The sequence below is a fragment of the Monopterus albus genome, unplaced genomic scaffold (assembly GCF_001952655.1).
Source record: "Monopterus albus unplaced genomic scaffold, M_albus_1.0 scaffold245.1, whole genome shotgun sequence".
NCBI classification, from domain to species: Eukaryota; Metazoa; Chordata; class Actinopteri; order Synbranchiformes; family Synbranchidae; genus Monopterus; species Monopterus albus.
Window position 1 is genome coordinate 549,365 of NW_018128125.1, and position 7,205 is coordinate 556,569.

Genomic DNA, 7,205 nt, shown 5'->3' on the forward strand with positions numbered 1-7,205 from the left:
TCCTGAGATATCGCATTCAGAAGAACCTTTATTTGGCCAAGTATGTTATACACACAAGGAATTTGTTTCTGGTACAGAACCAGAACAGAATATTAGTCATAACTTACATTTGAGGAGGAAAAATAAATTCAAAGACACTAATTAGCAGTGGTGAAAGTAGTACTCAGCTTGTTTAATTAGCCAAGTAAAAGTAGCAGTACTACAGTGTAAAAATACTCTATTACAAGTAAAAGTCCTGTACTGAAAATGTTAAGCTACTTTAGTAAAAGTACAAAAGTATCAGTGTCAAAATATACTTAAAAATAAAAGTAATGTAAAAGATAATGCAAAATGGCACATTTCACAATAATTCCATTCCAATTCATTCCAACTTTATTTATAAAGCACTAAAAACAACCAAGGTGGACCGAAGTGCTGTACAGTGTAAATAACAATATACATTAAAAATAAACACAACTTACAAGTGCCGATAAAATCAACACCAATATAAAATATCAAAACGCCAACAAAAAAGGTGAGTCGCCTTTTTAATATAATTGATGAATTGCTCTCTGCGTCTTTGGAGTACTGTGTTGAGTGCTGGTAGATTTATTTTAAACCTAAACATATCTCCTGATTGGTTCTCCTTCAAGTATCTGCGTGCATTGAAAAAAAAAACTGAAAAAAGGGAAAAGAGGACTAGAAACAGGATCGCCAGTATTGACTTTGGAACTGTATATATGACTCACTAATATTGTGTGAATAGCTAACTGTGTGTGTTTGTGCTGTTGTGTGATCGTTGCCTTAAGAAAAACAAAAAAACAAAAACAGAAATACCACCTGTTTCAGTTCCAAAAGTATACAAGTTGCTAAATAGCAGTTTTGATAGAGTTTAAATTTATAGTACTGTAATAGGGAGGTCTGTACTGCTGTGGGTTCTACAGGGTTAGGTTATAGTTGTTTAGACTCTAAAGTGATTAATCAGTGAGTTTCGGTTATGCTTAAATGTTGAAGTAATTTAGGAGTAGACAGACCATCGAGTCCTCGCAACCGTTTTGGTTTCAAAGTCATTCAGTGTGCTCCCCCATTTAGATAAATACATTTTATTTAAATACTCTGCGAGGTGTATGACAGAGCCATAGTCCGGACCTGATCAGTTGGGATGGGCCCTGTGCCTCATACGTGACCACGATGAGATAAAAAGCCCAATTTTGAATCTCCAGAGACACAACCACTTGAGAACAAAGAAACATGCCCACCCCCGCTGAGGCGTGTTCAGTGTTGACTTCTCTCCAGTCTCAGCCTCAAATGCCACAAAAGACACCAACCCAGACCAGAGAGATTTCTCCAAACATGGGTTCCTTGGTGGTTAAAAAATAGCCTCTTGCAAACTGCCCCCTTCACTGGTAACAATGCCTCTCAGAATGAATATTTAAATGAAGTAGCAGCTTGTAGTACAAACCCCCTCCTTGCACACCAGCTACTAAAGGACTACAAACACCTTGAGTCACACTCACAGTCCTCCTTCTGCACTCTTTCTGAGGCCTCACCTTCTCAGTCAGATAGTGTAAACACTGTAGTTAGTGCTACACGTGGTCCCGATGTAACTGACTTAACCTTTGCAGCTGCTGATATGGGCATTTCTGATTTAAAGAATAGAAACTTGTCTCCAAGCGCTACTACACAGAGACTTAATCATGGAAATGTCCATGCCTGTCTTGAATCACAATCACCCTCTAAGCCTTGGCCCCAAATGCCTTTAGTAACCACTACCTCCGCTAGTGGGCGCACTACTTTCTCTTACACCCCATTTTCCCTATCAGACAGGTGTTTACATCCTGCACCTCACTGGGGATTGCTGAGAGAAAATGAACAGCTTTGTGGCACTAATGTGGATGCTGATGACCTCCCCTTACACCATTTTGTTCATCTGTTGTGGCCAGCAGTCCGCCAAAAGTACCCCATTCGCATGAACTCTACAGAGCTATGTTGCATTCCACCCAAAGAGGGTGAGAAAGGCTCAGCGTATTTGTTGCGAGTCAAAGGTCTCTGGCAGGATAGAACAGGAGATGATCCTGCCAAAACAAACACTATTGAAGTGTTGTTTAGAGGAGCAGTTGAAACCTCCCTGCGTTCTTCTGTTCAAGATACATTAAAATTAGTTGTGGGGCTGTCTGATTTTTCTACGCCCTGTGGTCAAGCTCATATTATTCATCACATTGATAATAAATTAGAACAACAGGAGCAAGAACAGAAAGACCTGGTTCATCTCCAGACACAAGTGGCTAAGGCACAATTGTAGGAAATGAGAGACAAAGCGAACCAGGCCAAGGCCTCTGCTAACCAGATGCCCCAGCAAACCCCCCCGTGACACTTCAGCAACCACAGGTCCCGCCATGTGTGCAGCATCACCCACGTTCTATGGCCCACCCCCTTCACAAAACTACCCCCCGCCCCCCTGCCAGTACAGACCTGCTTACAGCAAGAGAAAGCGTGGCCGCTTCAATAAAAGATATGGCCCACGCAGACATGATTGCTGTTATCAATATGGTGGACTAGGACACTGGGCAAAGCATTGTAATGCCCGGCCAACCTCACAATATTCATGAACAACAGGAGGAGTTCCTCAGTATGATTATAATGTCTACCCTCCTCCACCGCCTGGACAACATCAGGCCCCCGGAGCCGCTATGTGAATGCTGCTCTTTTTCAAAAAGGGGGGAAGTGGGAGCACAGAAAGTAAGGTTAATAGGTTACAGCTCCAGACTTGACAATGTAGAGATGAGCCATCCTACATGTGTCAGACATGAGGCTGCCATTAGATGCAGAGGACACCAAAAGGGAGATGGAAGAATAGACAGAGGCAACAATGCAGCTGATTTGACTGCTAAAACTGTAACTGGCTACACTGTATATACTGTACATAGACAAATGATTCAGAAGTCAATGAATGAAAAACCACATAGGGATTTGTGCGTACAGAACATTAAAAAGCTGCAAGAAGCAGCTGCTCCATCAGAAAAACAGGGCAAAGAGAGACTGGCAAAAGTCTGCGCAGACACCAAATTTAATTTTAGTCCTCATGAAGTCCTGACAGGAATCACAATGCCCTGTCCTTTTACTGTTGCCCTTACAGATTCCCTCACCAGCATTAGTTACAACATGAGGCCTTGTGTGAATATGCACGAACACTGAATAACACTGTGATGAGCATCTCTCAACAGGTGACACCAAGGAACACGACACCGCTGCACCTGATGCAGCAGTGGGAAGCTAGGTCTACAGAAAACACCAAACTCGACTGGTTTTCTCCTAGGTGGAAGGGACCATACAAGGTAGCAGAGATAACCACACATTGTGTGACGGTGTAGTTAACAGAGAACAGACTTAAACGACCGACCCGACTTTGGACTCTAAGCTCTGACTGTACCTGGTGGCCACAATGACTGACTGACCGACCATCTCCTTTGTCTAATAATGTATATATTCAATTGCAGGAGGCGCGATTCTCTCAGAATACGTATAGGAGACCAGCTAACTTGCTTTATTTCACAGGCAGAGGAAAGCGCTGCTGTTATAATGTAAAACTAACACTATGACTAACTGTTGTAAATAATTTGTTTCAAATGTTTGCAGGATACTATGGCATTGCTTTTATATGTCTGATTACGTGTTCCATGTTTGTCTTGATGTTTACCTGTTTGTGCTGTCCCATGTTCGTTGTGTTTAATAAATACACGGCCGATAGAGCGCTAAAAATCAGTAGTTAATGGACAAAGATTGAATATGCTAAATGTCCGCTATACATTTGTCTAGATTGGTCTAAAGAAACAATCTAAGTTAAAGCTGTAGAGCAAAGTCTGTACTGTTTATGGTTTGGTTTATTCAGCTAATTGAAGAGCATTAAAATGAATTAGTTTGACCGTGGGGTTGTGTGTATGGAGATTTATTCAGATATGATAAGTCTGGATTATCCTGGTTTTTCTTCTTCATTTCAAAATGCTTTGTGTACACAGATAAAGTCCGGACTTCTATGGGTGTTTAAATGCTTGTTGCCTGGTGGCCACTGTGAGTGTGATGTATGTCTGATGAAAGTTAGGGACAGAGGTATGCATGGTCTAATGGAGACACACACTTTGTTGTGTGTGCGGTGTATGTGTGAAACAAAATATAGTTGCTGTGTACATAAATAACAGATGGTGCAATCCTGGACATGTTACTCTTAAGGAAAAATTCTGTAGCAGAGACATTGAACTGTTTGCTGTCTACTCTTACCAACAAAAGTAGCAATTTATAAGTGGCCAACACAGTTAAGGGCACAAATCCCATACTATACAGCAACTATAAAACTGATAAAGCTAATAAATCAACAAACAGAAGTACTGACAGCAGACTACCCATCTCCATTAGATCAAACTGTCTTAAAAGGCATGCAGAAAGCCTGCTGAAACTGTGAATGAATCACAGTCAATGTGACCCTGAGCTTTAGTTTTTAATTGTCTTTCAGTTTTGATAATGCTATTAGCTAACACCAACATTAACTGCATTGCCTGCTCAGACTTAGTGAAGCCACTGTGTGTTTGGTACTTTTAGCCAGTTTGAAGGAAATGTTTTGTTTGCTGCAGGCTTCATAATGATGACAGCCTAATGCAGGCAACCTGTATGAGCCAGTCATTTGACCAACATATGAAGTTTGCAACATTAGCTTTAGAAATATTTGTTGAGCTGGATTGTTTCATATGGCTAAACAAAGAACACTCCCATGATTTGTTTGTAAAAGAGGAACATGAACTCCTCATGGTGCCATTAGAAGTTCTACAGTTTATTTCTGTTTGTTTGCTTTTGTCCCAAAACCTACAGTCAGGGAAGACCTGGCTCAAGTTAGATTTTGAATGAAAATTGCTCTACTGTTATGCCAAGAAGGGGGTCCTTATCATGAATTTCCACTACAAAGGCAGCCTCACAAGCTGACCTTCAGAGGTGGCAGAAAAGGGAGACAACCTTTAATGAAACAGAATTATACAAATGACCAGAAGGGAAACCTAGCCTAGTCTTCTTTAGATATGCTGCAATTTTGAGACATGGACAGAGTCATGCCTCAAAAAAAGGGGGAGATAGATAGGGACAGGGACAGCCATGCTAGGCATGCTAGTGTTTACAGCATATGAATTTTCAAACTATTCCAACATTTTTTGTTAACCGTACAATATGAGCTTGCCACAATGCAAGAGAAAAACATAACTAAAAGAGGTCAGTTTCCAAAACCACAACTTCCATTTCAACACATCTGCATGGACTCCATAAAATTAAACAAGTGTGAGAGAAAGAAATTCTGCCTGGTAACTTTACACACAGACCTGAACCATGCATATCATCCACAATCTGCAAGGTTAGTAGGAAGACAGAATGGCACTCTTAAAGCACAATTGAGGAAAACAGGGGAAGAAATTGGAAAGAATAGGATTTATTGTCTACCACTAGTACTCCTGCACATGTTTGTAATTCCCACAGCATTGACCTTTTGAATTAATGTATGGCAGACCTTAAATCCATCCATCCATTTTCCTCCGCTTATCCGGAACCGGGTCGTGGGGGCAGCAGTCTAAGCAAAGATGCCCAGACTTCCCTTTCTCCAGACACTTCCTCCAGCTCCTCCGGTGGAATGCCAAAGCGTTCCCAGGCCAGCCGAAAGACATAGTCCCTCCAGCGTGTCCTGGGTCTTCCCTGGGGACTCCTCCCGGTGGGACATGCCCGGAACACAGTTTGTATTTGTTCTACTGTAGGACTACAATTAGGAACAGCCCCCCAGTCCATTGAAAGAATTGGCAAACTACATGATTACCGCGTATACCTTAAGGGCATGATAAGTCTTTTTTCTCTAACCATTGAACAATGTTAATCTCTCTTTACTGTTTCCACTGGCGAGACAAAGGAGACGTTCCTCCATCAGCAGCCAATATCCTGAAAATTATATTGCTATGTACGCTCTGTTACTGGCAAGAATGCCCACTGCCTGCCGCCGGCCTGGTGCAAGGAAACCTTCAACATCACTATTCTGCCACCCGGTTTGTGTTTCAAGGGCAGACACATGGTGAACATGCGGAGACAGCAAGCTGAGACCAAGACTCCCCTCACCGTGGCAGGGGAGGGGGGTAAAAGTGTACATAGATGAAATTGGTGTATCAGTGCAAAATAAAAAAATAAAAAATAAATAGAAACAGGGTTTGAATCTTTTCTTTCCTGGTGGTTAACAGTAAATGAAGATGTAGATTAGATTGCTATTACAGGACATGTTATGGATGATTGATACTCTGGTTAATTAGGATGAACTTACTGTCGATTGCTCTGCTTATTAATTTCCCATTTTTGTATTTGTTTTGCACATAATTTTTTTCCATTTGTCATTGAAAAAAAGAGAGATATGAATGATTCATGCTTTAATAATTAGGATGACCTTACTGTTGATTAATTTTCCATTTTTCAGTTGTTTGCCTTATTTGTTCTTTTCCATTTTTTATTGTTTTGCATTTATGTATGGTTTAGCATTTTATTTTTCCATTTTGATGAGGATTGCTGTATTTGTATCTTTCCATTTTTGTTATTCATTCTGCTTATTTCTTCCAGTTGTTTGTGAATTGAAGAATGCTTCCTGATGTAGTTACAATGAAAATCTGCTGGTATGTAGCCGCTTGCATGTGCACTGTGTTGCCGGAGGTGTTCATCCACCCCTCCAAATTATTGGACTCAGGTGCCCCACTCTCTTCCATAGCTACGGGTGCAGTCAACCACCTATGCATACATCCAGCTTCTATAGACAAGTTGTGAAAGGATCAGTCGCTCTCAGGATCTCAACAAACTCCAGCATGGTGCCATGATGGGATGCCACTGGTGCAGTGGGTCTAGTCCTGACACTTCATGTAACCTGCAGAGTGGCCCTACCCCAGGACATGGAGAGCTCCCTGAAAGGGGGCTCCATGTTTGAACTGCCACATCCACACCAACACCACCAAGTGTGAGGCAGGGCATCGGCTCATGAGGTGAAATTGCCTCTCAGGAACTGTGCTTGGTCTCTTAGATCCAGTAAAAATGACTCTTGAGACTTCAACATACCAAGACATTTGAACAGCTTCCCACTCCTGGACTCCATGGACAATCTCCACAGAGGAGTGGAAGCTGTTTTAACTGCAGAAAGTGGGCCAGCACCAATGTGGACCCTATGGGTCAAG

General features: G+C 41.7%; 1 protein-coding gene across 1 annotated transcript in view; it reads right to left on the reverse strand.

The window, feature by feature from the left end:
• Window positions 1-7,205, reverse strand: part of LOC109972058 (aldehyde dehydrogenase 2 family member) — a 61,440-nt gene that overhangs the window by 7,249 nt on the left and 46,986 nt on the right. The window lies entirely within an intron of this gene.